At 36.3% G+C, this 20,600-nt stretch overlaps 1 protein-coding gene across 6 annotated transcripts in view; it reads right to left on the reverse strand.

Annotated features, from left to right (window-relative positions):
* SCMH1 (Scm polycomb group protein homolog 1) overlaps window positions 1-20,346 on the reverse strand; it is a 144,655-nt gene extending 124,309 nt beyond the window's left edge. For 4 of the 6 annotated variants that reach the window (XM_031962320.1, XM_031962317.1, XM_031962326.1 and 1 more), the window contains exon 1: window positions 7,930-8,097. The gene's annotated coding sequence lies outside the window, so the exon portion shown is untranslated. Of the gene's footprint in view, window positions 1-7,929; window positions 8,098-20,305 lie in introns of those variants that run through there. The other 2 variants (XM_031962323.1, XM_031962318.1) reach the window with 2 other exon arrangements.
* Window positions 20,347-20,600: the final 254 nt, after the last annotated feature.

Below are 20,600 nucleotides of genomic sequence, written 5' to 3' on the forward strand. Positions count from 1 at the left end.
GTCAATGACCAGACTTGACTAAATCACTACAGCATCTGCTTAATAGACTAACTGAATATTAAACAACACACTCCATAGGAGGAGTTTCCTTCCATTTTTGAACATGGAGTGTATGATGAGGAAGGAACATGTTTTATATATATTAAGGAGAAACATGTAATGAATGTCCTTATCAGAAAGACTGTAACCTGGAAGAAATGAACCAATTCATTCTCTGAAGGAAGGGGCTGCACCACATTAGCAAGTATAAAAGTTCTCTCACTTATATGTACAATGCTCCCTCTTCCTGAAGAGGAGTGGGGCTCGCTTCAGGCCAGGAATGTTAAGACGATTCCTTAAGATTTTTCTTTAATACATTTTCCTCTTATCTGATTTTCAATATCAAGAGTGTACTTCTAACATTAGTATTTAAAGACTTTGGAGCTTAAAAAGAATTTATATATCTCATTTGATATTCAACAATAGCTACTTATGAGGTAGCTATAATAATAACAAAAATAATGATTAAAAATAAAGCTCTATAGCTTTAAGGTCTGTAAATGTTATATTATCTCATTGTCCTCACAACAACCCTGGGAAGTAGATGCTATTATTATTCCCATTTTATGATGAAGGAAACCAAGACTGAGAGTTATACAGGGTCATATAACTAATAAATACCTAAGAAGGGATCTGAACCCTTCTGAAATATAGTAAATCCTATGAGGCACTGAACTGGGGTGACTATAGAAGAATTCACAGAGGAAATGACAGAAATGGCTCACTATCACCTTCATGATCATATGTAAAATCCTGTTATCCATCCAAAAGTCTGTCATTTCCTAATTTCCTCCTGTTGGAAATAACATTCTTGATATTGAAAATCAGGAAAATTTATTAAAGAAGAATCTTAAGAAATCATCTTATCCTTTTTGGTCAGAAGCAGACCCCATTCCTATTCAGGAAGAGGGAGCACTACTCTGTGGGGGAACTTTTATACTTGCTAGTGTGGCACAGTGACTCCCTTCAGAGAATGGATTGGTCCTTTTCATCTGGATTACAATCTTTTTGATATGACCACTACATGTTTCCCCTTCATATGTATAAAACATGTTCTCCCCCATCATCATACATCCCATGTTCAAAAATGGCGAAAAATTCCTCTTCTAGGATGTGTTGTTTAATATTCAATTAGCCTATTAAGCAGGGCAGTAGTGATTTGGTTAATTCCTGTCATTGACCCCAACTAGTTTGGGCTGAATAGGCCAGTATCTTAAATTTGTGGTTTTCTCAAAACCACAAGACTCTGATTGGCTCAATCCACCTGTGCCTTCCTAGTCCAGCAATCCCTTGTTTACTCAAGGTTTCTATTGATCGCTTCATTGTTCTGTGAATCCTAACCTTCCTTAACCTCTCACATTCTGAAAATCTGTAGGTCAGTGGTACCCACTATCCCACACCATCTCAAAGCTTGCAACACTGTGGAAACCCAACTTTTCAACATTTCTCACACTCCTATCTTTCTGGCCTTCTTATACCTTACACTGTATTCCCCCCCCCCCCCCAACCCCCAACATGTACTCTAGCATATAGTGACAGGTCATCTTATTACCCCTAGAAGACCTGATTGTGGGTATTTTCAGTAGCCATCTCCCATGCCTCCTGGCTTTTCCAGCCTCCGTTAAGATCCAGCTAAAATTCCACTTTCTATAGGAAGCTTTTCCTGGTTCCTTTTAAAACTAGTACCTTCTTTTGGTTAATTATCTTCAATTTATCCTGTCTAATAGTTTGTTTATATACAGATGTTCACATGCTGTCTCCCCATATCTGAGAGGAGGGATTGTCTTTTGGGTTCTTTTATTCCCAAAGTTTATCACAATGGCTAACACATAGCTACTAAGCACTAATCCTAGGTCTGCCACTAACTAGCTGTGGGACCTCAAGTAAGATGATTTCTCTCAAAGGACCTGTTTTTTCTTCTCTAAAAGATCAGGGGTTCTTAACATTTTTTGTGCTATGAATGTCTCCACCATTCTGATGTAGGCATTCATAGCCCACCATTCTGATGTAGTTTATGGAATCTTTTCAGAATACATAGGAATACAGAAGAAATCAAAGGTTTGTCAAAATAAAGATGTACGTTTTTTCCTATCCAAATTCCTGACTCCTTGGAAGGAATCCATGTTCTCTGGATTAAGAACCACTGAACTAGATAATCTCTAAAGGCCATTCTAGTTCTAACATAAAGAATTATAAAAGCTCCTTGGAAGCTTTTATAGCAGATCCTATGGCTAGTAAAAAAAAAATAAAAAAATAAAAAAATAAATCAATGAATAATTCAGCTCTTGGGTACAACCAACAGTCTATTTATTGCCTACAGAGTATTTTCAGATTGGGACACATGTCTCCTTTAGGGCTATTCTTCTTTTTGTGTATTAATAAAGCTACAGATTAAGTGTGAAGCTTCCTTGGCCTTTAACCAGAGAGGATATGAAGCAACTAAATTCTCAGTAAAGATCTTTCTCCTTCTAGAAAGAGTTTTTTGAGTTGATCTAATGAGGACTGAAGAGGATGATCTTTAGAATCAATCATTCAATTACTCAATAATCTAGAACATAGGAGTTAGCTGTTAAGAAGTTTGATTTCACTGACACAATTTTTTGGTTTGTTAATTTGGGGAGAGTAACGATATAATAAGATATCATACAATGAGAAATAATAAATGTGTCTAAGCAATTCCAAACCATTTAGGCACAAGAGCATTAAAATCTGTTCTCAATCAACAGCATCTAGTGAATACCTTCTATGTATAAAAGCACTTGTCAATAAGTATCATGAATTATTACACAAGGAAATGTAAGTTCCTCCCCTCTAGGAGTTAACAATCTAGTTCCAAAAAATAGCTATATATATATATATATATATATATATATACCACAAAAATCCAACTCATAATAAGGAAATAAATGAGTGATAGAAACAATAAGGCCTATAGGGAATAGCAAGAAATGGGGAAGGGGAGAGTGATTTTAAAGATTTTCATGAAGGAGGGACAGTCCAAATTGGATTTTAAAAAATAACTAAGATTGAATAGGTGGAAAGGAAAACCATAATAGCAACAGTCATGATACAGTTCACTATGTATCAACCCAAGGCCTAGCACAATGAACTATATAAGAATCAAATAAATGAATAATTTCCAAGACAAGAGAATGGTATGTGCAAAAATGACAAAAAAGCACAAAGCCAATTCAATAGATAAGGTTTGTATAAGAGAAGGTGGAAAGTTAATGAGCCTTGAATCCCAGGCCAAGAAGTATAGACTTCGTCCCATAAAGAGCAGGGAGTGCCTAGAGATTAAATGGAAGTAAGGTAGTAATATAAGTGATAAGGTACGATGCAGTGCAGGGACTTGTGGGAACCCCCTTCTGGTCCTTCGTAATATGAATTTATGAACCCAAAAAGCCAAACTGGCAAAAGAAGTTTATTATTAGAACTGAGAAGTCAGTTTTTGCTAGGAAGACTGACTTCCTTAGTGGCAGGTCCCGACAGAGAGGTAAAGATCTAGCAGAGAAATCTCAAAAGAGAGGTGAAGAGGGATAGGGTCCTGTTAGGGAAATAGGTGAGAGAGATAAAGAGGGAGTAGTAATGCGGAAAGAGAATGTCTTTGCAGTGGGCAGAGGGTTGAAGCTATGCTAAGGGGAGAGAGAGGTTGCTTGGCATGATTAGGTCCTTTGCAAGGAGTTGGGCTGGAGGAAGCTTGTTACATGGGCAGCTCTTTGTGGGGAATGGAAGCAGTTCAAGTTGAAATCAGAATAGAGAATCTTAGAATTGAATGAGTGTCCCTGGAAAAACTCTATAATAGAGTCCAATTTTATCTCCAACTCAATAGAGTTGGACAGAAATCTCAATCTCCAGCTCAGGATAAGTAGGAGTGGTCCTGGACTCAACTAATCCATCCAGATAACAGAATGAAAATCACTTTATCTTGATTCCCTGGGGCTGGTCTTTCAGGGATTTTCTCTAAGGGATTTTCCCAGGCTTTCCCCACAAAGTCCAAGAGAGAGTGAGAGTGTTTTGGGGCTCCCCTCATCATAAGGAAAGCAATGCTTATGGAAGATTAATCTGTTAGTATGAAAGATGAAAACCAGGAGGGAGCTAAGTCTGAAACTGGCTATCACACTGGAATGGAATAATTGAAAAGGCACCCATGAAATACCAAATGACAAAATCCTTTATAGGAGAAATTCTTTATCTCATAGGCCATATGGGCACCATTCTCCTGGAACATACCCTGGGCTTCCAGTCAGGACACCTGGTCTCTAATATAAACTCCTCCCTAAACATGCTGCCAGATCAATATTTCAAATGTACTTTTTTGATCATATTACTCTCCAGAAATCTTCAATGGCTCTCAAAATGATGCAGGGAAAGATTCCAATCTTTGATTCCCAAACCCCCCCCACCCCTAGTTAATGTAAATTACCCTTTGACTTACAAATCCTGGTCCCTTTGAATTCCAATAGAAGATCTGGACCTGTCCCAGCCCCACCCGGATCTGAGCCAACTTTGGGGCTATACCCAAAAGCCCCTTGAGCTAAGTCTCCGCCTTAAAAGGGCCATGCTGGGAACCTCTCTTTGCAGAGATTCCAAACATGCCAGCCATGTGAGGACCCTCTGTCCACTGGACCATCTGTCCAGTGCCCTCCTTATCTCTACCTACACCTATCTCCTACTTCTAAACTCAATAATAAATCTCTTTTATCAATCTAGCTCTCCGGGCCAATAAATGCTTTTATTGGGAATTCGCGCCGCTACTAGACCTCATTTACCGCTGTATCCTTGTGCCGAATCCAAGGGGGTTGCAGGGGAGCTCTGTTTGACTTCCTGTACCCCAAACCTGCCACTAGACCTCAACTAAATCCTAATTTCAGTTAGGTACCCCAAATCTAGACCTCAACATTTGGACTATACCTCAACAGAATGTCTGACAAGTAAGGTATAAACTAAATGAGCCTGGCATCAAAATCTCTCCTATTCTGGTTCTCAATGGTCTTTCCAGATAATCTCCCACGATTCCCCTTCCCACACTCACTTTCTGGTTATTCAGAAAAATCATTAATTCACAAAAATTAATTCTTTATTATTTTAAATACCTAATATGTGCCAAGAACTGTGTTGGGATACAAAAACAACCACAAGAACAAAAAATTATTCCTGATCTGAACAAGTTTACAATCTATCAAGGGTTGGTGCATATATCCAAACATAGCCAGAAAAAATGTATATACAATAAATTAAAAACCAATATAAATTAGTTAGGGAGGAGGGCACTGAGAATTGGGAAGGGGGACTGTGAAAGGCCAGAAGAACATTGTACTTAATCTAAGACTTGAAGGAATTAAGGGAAGCAGAGGGGAAGAGAGTTAATTTCAAACATAAAAGGCTGCAAAATGGCTACCTGCTAGTTGTTCCCTGTATATATTATATCTCCCATTTCTGTATCCTTGGATATGTTATTCACATGCCTGGAATGCATTCCCTTTTCTAGCTTGACTTGTTAAATAAAATACTTCCCATATTCAATTCAATTCAAATATTATTTATTAAGTGCCTACTATATGCAAGTGCCTACTATTAGCATAGTTACAAAGATAAAAATCAATGACCACTCTGCAGTCAGACAATAGCCTGATGAATTCATTGGGGAAATACAACAGGTACATAAATAAATAAAGAGTAATTTCAAGAGGAAGTAAGCTCTAATAATTCAGGAAAAGCCCCATGTAAGAGATGACACCTAAGCTGTCTTTAAACTTAAAAGTAGGCATGTTACAAAGTAGAAGTAAGAAGAGGGCACATTTCATATCTGGGGAATCACTTGTGAAAAGACAGAGGTAGAAGATAGAATTGAAGAGGGGACCCCAAAACTCTAAAAATCCTTGAAGGAGAAAATCTCCTTCAACTCTGCCTCACTTAGGGACCCTGCCCGAGGGACAAACAGTTTCATTCTTGTTAGCTTGGTGGGGTCAGTCTTAAAACTCATTGAATTTTATTCAAATTCAGCTCAAGCTGAATCACAGATCGCAGAACTCCACCCATGAGTTCCCTTCAGCTTGTACCTAAAACTTCTCTATTATAAAAGAACCAATCTAAAATCCTCTCTTTGCAGAGATTCCAAACATGCCAGCTATGCCATGCTTGCTATGCCAAGGAGGCTCTGTCCACTGGAATATTCTTTTCCAGTGTTATCCTCTCTTTATCCAAACCTATTTCCCTAACGAAACTTTATGCCACTCTGACAGGATTTCTAACCTTCCCCATAATAAACCTCTTTTATCAATCTAGGTTTTTGGATCTGTAAATTGCTTTACAGAGAATCTCTGCACTGCCAGAAAGGAGTCCCCAAAACTCCCTACCCTTGTACCAAATCCCAAGGCGGTGCAGGGGAGCCAAACTCCATTTGGATCCCTGAACCCTGAACCTGTCACTAGACCTTATCATTTAATTCCCTGACAACCAGAAACCCTAATTTCATTTTGGTTCCCTAAAGCTAGACCTTATCAAAATGTTATATGTGGGGAAGAGCCAGAAGGCTAGTGTGATTAGAACAGAATATATGAAGAGAAGTAATATGAAATAATACCAGAAATAGGAAGGATGGATTTTAAATGCTAGATTTAAATTATGACATTTTATCTTACAATAAAAAGAAAGCCACAGAACATTTTTGTGTAGATGAGAAGGTGTCACAGTTAGATCTGTGTTGGACAGGAATATAGAGGATGAATTGGAGCAGGTGGAAAGGCAGAGAGGAGGCAAAGGACACTGATCAGGAGGTTACTGCAGTAGTCCAAGTGAGAACTAATGAGCACTTGAACTAAGGTAGAGAGATATGAGTGAAGAAAGGAAGATGGATGCAAAAGATGTTGAGGAAGTAGTATCAATAAGACTTGTTAAATGACTGGCTATGGTAGTGAAATGGTGAGAAATCACAGAACATTCCAAGGCGCAAATGTGAATTAGGGGAAACTTAGCATCTACTGCAGTAGATGATGGGAGTGCAGTAAATAACATTTCCGTCCAAACAACTTTAAAATAATGCTGCAAATAAAATTCTGGCGTTTCGGAGCCAAGAAAAGGTTAGATTGGAACATTTTTCAAGTCTAAGACAACTTAGGAAGGTGGTACCGACCTAGTCCATGCCTGTTGCAGCATCTGCAGCAGTAATTCAGGGAGCTCTCTACCTAGAGGAGTCAGGGGATCAGACACCTGGTCAGAAAGAGATTATAAGGGACCCTTTGCTGGCACTGGGAAATGGACCTTGTTGCACTGCTTCTATTCAAGTTTTGGGTCTCAGGGCCAGGATAATGGGAAATACTAGTGCTTGTGGTTGCAGGGAAATGCTTGTGGTCACTCACAGGGACTAGCAGCTCTTGGCTCAATTCCAAGGCAGAAAAGAGCATTAGCACTTGCAGCTGCAGGGAAACAAGGTCCTTGGTTAAAGAGCAAAGGTCAAAAAAGTAGTGGCTATATTTCTATTTGGATCAGACCACCTTGGAAGCACCAGTCAATCCTGCTTTCCTCAGTTCCCTCATCTGTAAAATGGACTGAAAAAGGAAACAGTAAACTACTTCAGAATCTTTCCTAAAAAACCCCAACTGGGGTCATAAAGAGTCAAACATGACAGAAACAACTGAACAAAAAGTCAAGAAATAGGCTAGGGAAACCAACCAGATGGTCTGGATGGAGACCTGTTCAGGGTACAGCAGCCAGCTAAGCCTTATGATGAAGCCACCTTCTCAGCAAGAGGAACTGAAGATTTCTAACCTATCTTCTCACTAAATATCCACCAAACAGGATTAATTTTCCTTTGTCAAAGGCATTCCATTTCTTTCTCCTTTCTTTTTGAGTCAATTGAGGTTAAATAACTTACCCAGAGTCACATACCTGTAAGTGACTGAGAATTTGAATTCAGGTCTTCCTACTCCAGGGATGATGCTTTAACTACTGTGCCACCTAGCAGCCCCAGCACTCCTTTTCAAAAAGTATTTAAGGCTTTCAGTTACTCCATGAGATTCTCTTTGGTTACTATTAATTTATTAATTGCCAGCTAACCTGGGAGACAGGGAAGAGAGAAATAGAGAGACAGAGACAGAGACAGAGAGAGACACAGAGAGACAGACAGAGAGAGAGAGAGAGAGAGAGAGAGAGAGAGAGAGAGAGAGAGAGAGAGAGAGAAAGAGAAAGAGAGAGACAGACAGAGAGAGAGCAGACAGAAGAATGGATCAGAAACCAGAATCCAATAATATGCTATTTACAAGAAACACATTTGAAATAGATAGACACACAGAGAGTAAAAATAAGGGGTTGGAACAGAACCTATCATGCTTCAGTTGAAATTTTAAAAAGCATGATCTCAGACAAAAGAAAAGCCAAAAAAAAAAAAAAAAAAAATAGACCTAATTAAAAGAGATCAGGAGGGAACTCACATTTTGCTAAAGAGTACCACAGTCAATGAAGTAGTATCAAAATTGAACATATATTCAACAAACATGCATATGGCATAGCATCCAAATTAAAGTAAAAGTTAAGTGAGTTACAGAAAGAAATAGACAGTAAAAATATATTAGTGAGGGACCTTAACTTTCCCCTCTCAAAACTAGATAAATCTAACCATAAACAAGAAAAAAGTTAAGGGGATGAATACAATTTTTTAAAAAGTTAGATACAATGGACCTCTGGAGTAAATTGAATGAAATTTTGTCAGCTGTACATTATACTTACATAAAAACTGACCATGAAACAGGGCATTACAAAATCTCAAAAACAAATGCAAAAAAGCAGAAATATTACATACATCTTTTTCAGATCATAAGGTAACAAAAATTACATTCAATAAAGGGCTACAGAAATGTAGATGAAAAATTAATTGGAAACTAAATAATTTAAACCCAAGGAATGAGTCAAAAAACAAATGATAGAAACAATAAATAATTTAAGAGAAAGACAAGGAGGCAACACATCAAAATTTGTGGAATGATGATATAATTGTACTGCAGAATTTAAGGGCTGGGATAACTGGGAACGCTCTCTCAGCCACAGACACAAGAGAAGATGCCAGATTCCAAACTCCATCTTTGACCAGCTACTTGGTAGCTCTCCTGCCTCCTTCACTTTTCCACTAAGACCAAGGACTTGGGCTAATCCCAAGGTCCTCCAGAGAGCTAGTCTGGACTTTACAATTTAGCTTTGTGCAACATATTTTAATATATTTTAAATGTCCAAAATTAATGTTATCTTGTACAATCATAAATTTGAAAACATTTATATAAGGAAGCATGTGTCTGTGACAATCAATCAACAAGTCTTTATTAAATGCCTAATGTATGCTAGGCACTAAGATAGAAGCTGAGAATACACTGTCCAAAAAGAAATTGTTTCTACCTTCCAAGAACTTAGCAGACACTTTGTACGTATGTAAGTGGCAAAGTAAAAAGAACTAATTGCTAACAAGGAGCCCTAACAGGTCTGTCAATAACTGTGTGACCTTGCAAATGTTACTTAAGTAGATCTGTGAGCCCTCACTTCCTTATCTGCAAAGTGAGAAGCTCATGATACATAGGCTATGAGGTCCTTGACAACTGGCATTAAATGATTCCAGAGGAAATGACAATAGGGGAGAAATCATGAAATCTGCTGCTAATTTGCCATGTGACCTTGAGTAAGTCACTTCTCTCTCAGTTTCAGTTTCTTCACCTACAAAAGAAAGTGGTTGCACTAAATAATCTCAAGTTCCTTCCAGTTCAGATATTCTAAGATATTTTTTCATCTAGACCAGTGCTTTTATCAGTATAATGTAGAGACAGAAATTTTCTCCACTAATGTAGCTCTGCTCATCACTCAGCTATTATTTTTAATATTCACAAAGTTGCCCGAAGTACTACAAAGTGCGGGCTTGCCATGAAATGGCAAATACATATATGTTCTCAGTCTTCATTAACCTTTCAAAGGCTGGGGGTTAGAAAGCATATATATGTATGTAAGGAAATATGAAGATGTTGGGTGCCTTGGTCCTAAGCTTAGAGAAGCTCCTTTCTCACTCTTGTCTGTTGTTGTTATGAAGAACAATAAAACAATATGAAGCAAAGGTTCTTCCTAGAATCCAGGGTCCAAATGTGATCTTTCCTACTACTTTGTGCCTGTCTTATATTGCTATGTTCTATACTGGTATTTTTGGATATTGTTGAACATTTATGTATTTGTTATATGCTTACTTGTTAAAAACTTGCTTCTGTTTTCTCTACCAAGAAAAATTATCTTCAGATTGAGGACAGAATAAAATAAAGAATCCAACACAGTTATCAGAGATAGTAATTTCCATACTGTTGTATGAATAATCTTTCTAATGTGGGGAGAGGATTCTGGGAAGATGGTGAAGTAGGTTGGTAAATTTCAAGGTCTCCCAATTTCCCCACAAATAGAACTTACACCTCAAGGCAAACACAGACTGATGAAAAATAAAGAAGAGTTGGGCAGAACTGGGTCTTCCTTAATACAATCTGAGAAGATCTGAAGAAAGACCTCTAGCCAGGATTTACCTGTCTGAGGGTAGTTCTACAAACACCAAGTGTTAATCCCTCAAGCTAAATGAGTGTGCCTGGAGCCTCAGCAGGAATCACATAGACTTTTACTTCCCAGACTGTTTGTCAGTGGGGGTTAGAGTCCAGGGAGGTAGAGTGAACTTTGGTTGATTGGGAACTCCAGATCCAGCTATGCTGCTAAGAGAAGGCCCTGGGCAAGAAGGAACCAGCACCTGGGGAGTGCGGAGGCAGTGGGGCAGGGACACTGCTGGCTATGGGCACCCTAGAGAGTGGAGTTCCTAGTTTGGGGTCCCAGGTCAGAGAGGAGAGTTGAAGGGAAGTTTAAGGCACTATCATCCCATCCCAATCACCACCTCAAAAAGATCCTTCACGGAAAACACATAGGAATATTATTGCTAAATTTCAAAATCCCTATCAAAGAGAAAATTTTGCAAGAAACAAGAAAGAAACAATTCAAATACACTGGAGCTATAATTAGAATTGTATAAGCCTTATCAGCAGCTACAATAAAAGACCATAGGTCTTGGAATCATATCTACAGACAAGCAAAAGAACTAGGCTGAGAGGCAGCTAGGTGGTGCAGTAGATAGAGCACCAACCCTGAAGTCAGGAGGACCTGAATTCAAATTTGATCTCAGACATTTAACACTTCCTAGCTGTGTGATTCTGCACAACTCACTTAAACCCAATTGCCTCATCAAAAAAATTAAAAAAAAAAGAAAAAAAAAAAAAGAAAGAAAGAAAGAAAGAAAGAAAGTAAAAGAACTAGGCCTGTGGTCAAAAATATCATATCAGTAAATTGTCTATAATTTTGAATGAGGAAAAATGGACATTCAATGAACTTGAAGATTTTCAAGACTTTCTATCAACCAAACCCAAACTTAATATCAAAGAGCAATTTTAAGGAACTCAGCATGGACAAACTGTTTAAACATGGACAAATTATGTTATTTTTTTTTTAACACTGAAAATGTATATTTTATGTTTAAGATTTACATCAACAACATGGTAAGCTCAAAAAAAAGAATAACAAAGTAAAGGTAAAAATAGTAATCATGTTATACAAATGAAGTACAGAAGAAGAAGTGCAAAGGCATTACAGGGGGGAGGAGGGCTACTGAAAACTTATTCATATTGGAAATAGGTTCAAGGCATATATACTACATATATACCATAAAGGGTATAGCACCTTCCAAACTCTATAAAGAAATAAGAGGGGAATGATAGGTAGATGAGAAAGCAAAGGGTGAGGGAAGAAGACAAGGGAGGGATCTCTGGGTGGGAGGGAGGTTACACTATAGAGCAGAATTTAATGAGTCAGAAGGGATAGGAAAGACATATGTATATGGGTTATGTATGTGTGTGTATGTATGTATATATCTACATATGTATATATAAATATATCTTTTCTTAATTATAGCTTATTTGGGGATGGTAGGAAGGTGAAAGGGAGATATATGTATGTGTGTATATATATATATATATATGTATGTGTATATATAAATGTATACATACATAAAGAATGAGAAAATAGGACAGAATGTGAAACATCTCATAAGAAAAACAACAGATCTGGAGAACAGATCAAGAAAAGAAAAAAAATATATATATATATATCTTTTCTTAATATAACCTGCTTGAGGGTAGGGGGGATGGAAGGGGGAAAAAAAGAATAAAGTAAATAAGGTGCGCAGCAGAGAACCAAAGAACAATTTACAAGGAAGTAAAGAAAAGATGGTCACTTATGAATATAATTTCTTCTACTAATATATATACATTCTTAAATTGGTATTTGTTGTTACATATTTTGAATTCTTCCTGATGTTCTGCTGAGCATATGATAATGTTCTCTTTTATTTTGTTTCATTTTGTTTTGTATTACTTTTCTGTTTTTCTTTTTGCTTATTCCATTTCTTCAAATGAAATAAATTTGGGGGCGGGGGGAGTCTTCAGTGGCTCCCTAATGATTATACCAGGAAAGGCCAAAGTCTTTTGCCTGGCATTCAAGGAACATCATAAGTAAGTGCTAGCCCAACTTTCCATCACCAGGCATTTCATACTACAAAATGATCTACTATCTGTGATTCAAAGGCTAATGAACACTCTAGCCTCTATAATACTTTTCCTTTTGCTTATAATGTTCTTCCTCTCCATTTTCTTTCTGTATTCCTCTGTCTCCCTTAAAGCCAATTCAAATGTCACCTCCAATGCAATCTTTCTTTTGCAAATATCATTTAGTAGACAAATATTATTAGATAGTCACACATTGACAGAGCTGACTGGGTTGGCTTGTCAATTACAAAAAACACGACACCTATAAAATGTAGCCTTAAAGGTTCTCTTCCAAAAAGTTATCTCATGAATATGTTAAGATCACACAAGGTTATTTGATGGACACAACTACTAAGATAAGTGCTCAGTGGCCATTTGTATATCAATATTCAGTGAGATGGATATTAAATAGGTATCCATATTCTTGCCAATCATGTGCAAAGTTCAAATAGAAGAGAAACTTCTTATGAATGATGAGGTAGATGCTCTCTTGACTGTGAAAGATCCTGTGCTAACTGCATCAAGTCCTAAAACATTATAGGGATTCTCCAATGACATGTATAGTTGCTCAAGGAAAACTGGCTTAGTAAATCATACAGGAAAAACCACATGGATGAAGAATGCACATTGTTCAAACTATGACATACAATTAAATTAACAGTCTCCTGAGTTAATTTATGGGTACATATATCTTGGACAGGCACACCAGATGTATAATGAGCTAGATGGAGAATTAGAATAAGAAAGCATGGAAGATCACAGTTGGGAAATTGTTTAACATTTTCAATGATCTCAAACTGCTCCCTACCTCCAAAGCCTAGTTTTTTAAATACTAATACTCTTCTGGTAATGTCAAAGGACTGCAAAATCACGGACACTATAATATTCAAAGAATTGCAAGTGAATATTCAAATAGCAAATGAACAAAGGATAATAGAAAGATACATGGTGAGTGTAAGTAGGCTGCATAGTAATGATTTAAAGGCTAAAAGTGCCATGTGACATCCAAAGAAGTAGAGAGGTCAATCACGTAGCAAGCATGAGATATAATAGAGAGACAGTATAAGTGTTGTACTATGTACAATAAATATTAAAAGATCCAATACATTAGATATATTCTCTGTGGAGGATTTAGAGAAAAGTATAGACTGGAAATGCACATGATGATAATTCATTGTTGTAGTCTGTACCGCTAGAAGCAGTGCCCACACTAATGAGATCACTGATCTATCCAAGTATCAAAGCAGAAATTTATTATTGTTATCTGGGCTTCTGCCATCCCTCCTCCTGGACTGAAAGTTTCATCATGTATAAGACAATGTCTCATTTACATTTTGTTATCTTGCCTAGCACTTAGCAGAGTACTTTTTGTTTAAAAAAAAATCTAAATAATAGTTATTAAATAAACGAATTAATGAATGAATGGTAAAAGAATACAACCAGAAACTAATAAACTACATTCTAGAGTACTGAAAGAAATTGGAGGTGTGAGTTTTGAGTTTCCTTCAGTGATCTGTGAAGATTTTTGAAGAATGGAGAAGATGGTCAAGAACCAAAGACTGAAAAGCACTGATTTTGATTCTCAAAAAGGGGAAGAAGATGAATATAGTAAGCTTGAATTCAATTGCTGGAAAAATTCTAGAATACATTATTAAAGAAATAATCTCTGAGTGAAAGAAAGACAGAGTAGCTGAATGGAAAGAGAGCCTGTCTGGCACTCAGAAAGATGTGGATTCAAGTTGTATTTCATCTTTTGTCTTAGACAATCCTCTAAGATTTAGTTGAAGACAATTGCTGATCTGCATTATTTAAAAGTTGATTACTCACTAGGCATAATCTCCATCAAAGAAATAAAAAATTAACTAGCATGGGGTTCACAAAAGACAAGTCATGCTAAAATGACCTCACTTCCTTTCCTGACAGGTTCACTAGACTGACTAATCAAGTAGGCTCTAGGATCTTAGAGACAATAATGTTTATTCTTCTCAACAACCTGATTATCCTTCTATGAACATGTTCTAAATGTTAATATTCTTCCTATAATGTGCCAATCAGAATAAAAGAAATAAGATAAGATCTAACAGAATGTAATGGTGATCTCCTCTCCCTTATTCTGGACATTATGTAATTCTATACATGCATCTTATGACATTAGCTTTTTGAGCTGTCAAATAATTCTTTGAATTCCTGTTGATCTAAAGACAGCACAATTATAGATGAGAAGTAACTAAGCTAAACAGCAACATTCAATCTAGGGGCCTAACTCGAAGATAGAAGGGCCTACACTAGAGAGTGTAAGATTCCTCGGGGTAATTAATTTACCACTAGTGAAGAAACCAAAACGGGGAAGCTGAGATTTTGCTAAATTAAGAAGCACTTCAAAACTCAATTCTGAGTTTTTATCTGAATTAGAAATTATTTATTTATTTTTATTTTTTTGCTGAGGCAAGTTAAGTGACTTGCCCAGGGTCACATAGCTAGAAAGTGTTAAGTGTCTGAGATCAGATTTGAACTCTGGTTCTCCTGACTTCAGGGCTGGTACTCTATCCACTGGACAACCTAGGTGCCCTCCTGAGAGTTTTTAGAGAGAGAGAAAAAAAAGGTTTATCAAAACCTACACACTTAAAACCTGCTAAGGATTATTGTGAATGATTAATAAATAAATCAGAAAATAGACACAGATTAAATATTTAAAGAATATGTATGGAATGAATATGGCATGAAACACAAATGTTGGAAAAACAATACAACATTTTAAGTCCTTCACATATAAGTGTATGTTGCCATTTTTGTGCCTATCCCCAAGGACCTCCCTTGCACTACACAGTTCCATAGCCCAACACAACCCCTTTGGACTTCATTATTTTCATATTACCATGATGCTAATTTATTATTCAGTAGGCAAAACAAATTGAGCTGACAATTCTGAAGATTCACATCTCATATTCATCATCAGAGCCAGTACCTCACAACTACTCCAAGGCTCATTTCTCCAATTCATTAAGTACTTACTCAACATCTCTAAAGTTCTTTCTGGTTCTAATCTAGGATGTGATGATCCTATTATGTAACTGGCCTCCCAAACACTGAGCTTTGGCAACGTGTCCATCACCTTCATTGTCAAAGTGTATATCCCTGGAGAGTATATTGCCAAGGTAAGTGAATTTATCCACAGCATTCAAAATTTCTTCATTTGCTATCACCAATGGTTCCACATATGATGGTGTGGTGCTGGCTGATGGGAGTACCATGTTTTCATGGTGTTAACTGTTAGGCCAAAATTAGCATAAGCAGCAGAGAATTGATTCATACCTTGTCCCAAAAGAAAGTGTGAGAGCAGACTACTTTAAGCTGCTACAAAACTGAAGGTCTATAGAGCTGTTGTGTCGACTTCATTGTTGTAGGCCTATGAAACCTGGATAGTCCAACTGAATCTCCTTCATCTGAACTGTCTTAGAAAGATTCTGAAGATCACCTGGCAGGATAAGATACCAGGCACTAAGGTCCTTTCTCAAACTAAACTGCTAAGCATTCAACTATACTGCAAAGAACACAAGTCCATTGGGCTAACTACACTGTTCGAATGCCAAATGTATATTTGTCAAAAAAGATTACATTATGGAGAATTCAGTCTCTCTGAAGAACTTTGGAATCGACTATATGACATGGGAGACATTAGCACAGGAGACTGCCCAGCATGGCGTGCACTCCTCAGAGAAGATGTTGTGCTCTATGCTCTATGAGCAAAGCAAAATGAATTAGCTCAGAAAAAAACCTGAGATGCATAAAGTTAGAGAAACCACCCCAAATTTTCATAGGAACTAATTGTGTACAATCTGTGGCATAGCATTCTGAGAACATATTGGTTTAATCAGCCATTGTCAGACACATTAACTTGATTTTAACATAATGATGTCATTCTGGTCCTCTCTGAAAATGAAAGACACAACCAGCCATGTAACTGGCACCAGGTCAGGCCCTGAGGCACTGAGAGAGTTCCATAAGAGGCCTATGATATAGTCAATAGCCTTGATTTATTTAGTTTTTATTATAAGCTAGGTACTATCCTAGGAATACAGCAACAAAACAAAATAGAACCTAAAATCAAGAAACGTATATTCTGAAAATTATCAGTAAGTACAATGATAATCTTTTTGATATATACATAAAAATGTCTTGATAGAGGAACTAGAAAGGGGAAAACACGAATGAGGAGGATCAAAAAACCTTATAAAGGAGGTGCCACTTGGACTGAATCTTAAAGAGAGTTAGGAATTCAAAGAGGCAAAAGTGAGGAGAAATGGCATCTTAGGTAGGGGATACAAAACTATGCAAAGGCATGGAGGAAAGAGATGGTACATCATGTAATACCAAGTAATAGGTAAAAGCAAATAAGTCAGTTTACCTGGAACTCAGATTGTGAGAGGATTATTAACATGAAATTTATCTAGAAAATCAAACTGTAAATTCCAAACAGAGGAGTGGTGGTTTTTTTTTTTTTTTTAAATCCTAAAGGCAACAGGAAACCACTATGATTTCTTAAGCAAGAGAATGACATGGTAATTCTTATACTTTAGGAATACCAACTGGAATTTTTGTTGAGAATGGATTGGAAAAAAGCAAGACTAGAGCCGGGTATACCAATTAGGGAACAGCCTAAGTGAAACGTAATAAGGGCTTGGGTTAATATGGTTGCCATGTGAATAGAGACATTTTTGATAGACTGGACAAGACTGAACATGAGTAATTTGTTTTTTCTTCTCTTAGTTAAATTGATGAGATTCTGATTGCTGCTCCCAGCCCACTCCAACCCAAACCTGCCCCCAGGTCCAAGTCCCACAGAACTAATTAATCATGGATCTTACTAGAACAATGAGCAGATCAGCATATTCTGTAACCACATCACTAGGGTTATCACGTGATGGTTACCACAAAATATAACAGATATCAGTGCATTGACTTTGCACTGAAGAATAAGACATTGGACTGCAAACCTCAATAAATCTTTCAACATGGCACCTGCACAGTTCCCCCTTCTTTGCTGTCTTTGGGTGAATCCATGTTAGTTATACTATGGTTGCCATAAATTAATACCCCACAAGTAGGCTTTTCTGTATGCATTTAGAATAACCAGATGCCACCAAGATTTAAGGACCTTCCCAAGTTGGCAAACTCCTTCTATAAGCTCAAAATCTATATTTCTTGTGATGTAATATTTGGGAGTCAATTTATCACAGGAATTTCAAGTACTATGTGGCTATAATTACAAAATGTTCCTTAAAGAAAAAAAAATTGCATATTTATCTGGCGAAATAGTCAATGTTCATGGCTAGGCAGCACCAATAAAGCAATATAAAAAAATCCACATTTTGTGCTATTTCAAAAAACTAAGGAGACATTTTATTGGACTAGACAAACTAATAACTACATTTATTTGGAGAAACAAAAAGTCTTGAATCTCAAGGAAAATTATGAAAAAAAGGAATTTGGAGGTTTGCAAACCAGATGTCAAATAATATTATAAAGTAGTATTCATTAAAAGTATTTTAGAGACTCTACAATGAATCAGAAATAAATTAATTCAATTCAGTTAACAGACTCAAAACTATAAATTGAGGAAGAACACCCTATATCAAAAAATTACAGGGATTATTAGAAGGAGTTTGGCAAAAATTATGTTTAGAATAACTTCTTAAGTTCAACTTGACTTGAATATTAGTTAGGTGGTACAGTAAATAGAGTGCTGGACCTGAAAGAAAACCTAAATTAAAATCTGACTTCAGACACTAGTTGTGTGACCCTGGACAAGTCACTTATCCTCTATCTGCTTCAGTTTCCTCAATTCTAAAATGAGGATCATAATAGTAACTACCTTACAGGATTGCTGTGAGGTTTAAATTAAATATTATCCATAAAGTACTTAGCAAAGAGCCTAGAGCATAGTAGGCATTTACTAAATGCATATTCTTTTTGTCCCTTTTCCTTCTCTTCTCATATTAAAAAATTAGAAGAGAACAAAATCAGGTACTATTTTATTCCCATAGACCAGAGGGAGAATTCTTAACCAAATAAGGGATAGTAGTAATTTAAAAAATATAAAAATCATATGAAACAGAAAAGATTTTGCATGAACAAAATTAACAGATAGTTGAGAAAATAAGCACTCAACTGAGAAAAAGCTTTTGTAATTAGATAATCAAGATAAAAGGAACACAAATAATATGACCAAAAGTTATTCCCCAGTGAGAAATATTTCATATCAAAAGATATGAAAAACAATACAAAAAAATTACAAATTATTATGAACATATGATTGTTCCAAAACACTCTCACTAAATTGACAAAAGTGAGAAACTCATGAATTATTCATGCAGGAGGATCTGTGGAAAGATAGGTACATTAATACAATGTTGAATTGTATGAATTTGTCTAACTATATTGTATGAATTTGTCTAACTATCCTGGAAATTAATTTGTAATTTTTTAAAGAAAATGATTAGAACCTTTGATGCAGGGATATCTGCTGGACAAATATTCCAAGAAAGTCAATGCTAAAAAGATAAGTCCTAAAATATTCACAGAAGCATTTCTTATACAAGCAATGCACTGAAAACAAAGCAATTGAGTATTGATTTGGAAAGGGCCAAATAAATAATGGAAAATCACTGTGATATAAGAAAAGATGAATATCATGAACTCAGATAAGCACAGGTAGAAACAGATGAACTAAAAGAGAAATTAACAGAATTGTGAAAAAATATAAACTACCAAAATGTAAACAGAAAAACAACTAAACAATCAAAACTGAATGCTATCAAATTATAAAGACTAAGTTTAGCCTGAAAGAAGATGTTTGAGAATGTACTTGCCTTCTTATAATGACGACTATTTGGTGTAAAATAATTCAGATAGAGCCAGATTCAGACACCTATTGTGCCTGGTCTTCCTATCTTCCCTACCCCAATCCAACCACCATGGATTGACTGAGATAAGAAAGGTAAGACAAGTATTATTTTTCCTATTTTGCAAATGTGGAAATCTGGACTTAGACATATATATGTACAACTAGTGAATGGCAAATTAGGGAATTTAACCCAGATCTTACCAAAGCAGGATTTTGGTAATATGTAGTGCATAATCTAATGGAGATATAAAACAAAGATAATACTATATAATAAAACAAAGATAAATACAAAAGAATTTAAGTACATCAGAAAACATAAACTATGTACTTGTAAAACTGGGGTGGTAGTCATTATCATCCTAGGGTCAAAGAAATATGCATAAAGCAGGTAGTATTGGAGTTAGATTTAAAAGGATAGATAGGAAATTAAAATCAATAGATGAAAGTAGGAAAAGAGGATACTGCATGCATACAGAATTGTGAAGGCAAACATACAGAAGCAGAAAGGCACAGAAAATATTTTAAAGCTCTTTTTCTTTTGAATGATAATACCAAAAATTCCTAACTGGTTCCTTTACCTCCAGTTTCTCCTTACCCTAATGCATACAATATACCATTGACCAAACTTTGGGCACTACAACTCTCTCATGTCAAATCAAAATTCTTCAATCTCACATTCAAGCTGGACTTAATTTACCTAAAGTAGTTTAAAATAGAATGTATACAATCTTGAAGACCTAGTTTTAGGTCTAATTTGGATACTTACCAATTGGGTGATCCTGGGCAAATCACTTAATTTCTGTGAATCTCAGTTTTCTCATCTGCAATATAAAAATAATAACATTTGTATTATCTATCTTAGAGTTATTGTGAAAAAAATAGTTCTAACTTTAAGAACCTATATAAATATAAGTGATAACTATCATTTTCAACTAAACAGACCATAAACTTTCCCCTCTACTCAGGTCTAGCTCCTTACTGTCATCAAAGACACAGTTAACACTGCTGGCTCAGAAGGCCCCCTGTGTCTTGATCACCCTCTCATACTCATGCCCACACAT

The sequence above is a fragment of the Sarcophilus harrisii genome, chromosome 3 (assembly GCF_902635505.1).
Source record: "Sarcophilus harrisii chromosome 3, mSarHar1.11, whole genome shotgun sequence".
Lineage (NCBI taxonomy): Eukaryota > Metazoa > Chordata > Mammalia > Dasyuromorphia > Dasyuridae > Sarcophilus > Sarcophilus harrisii.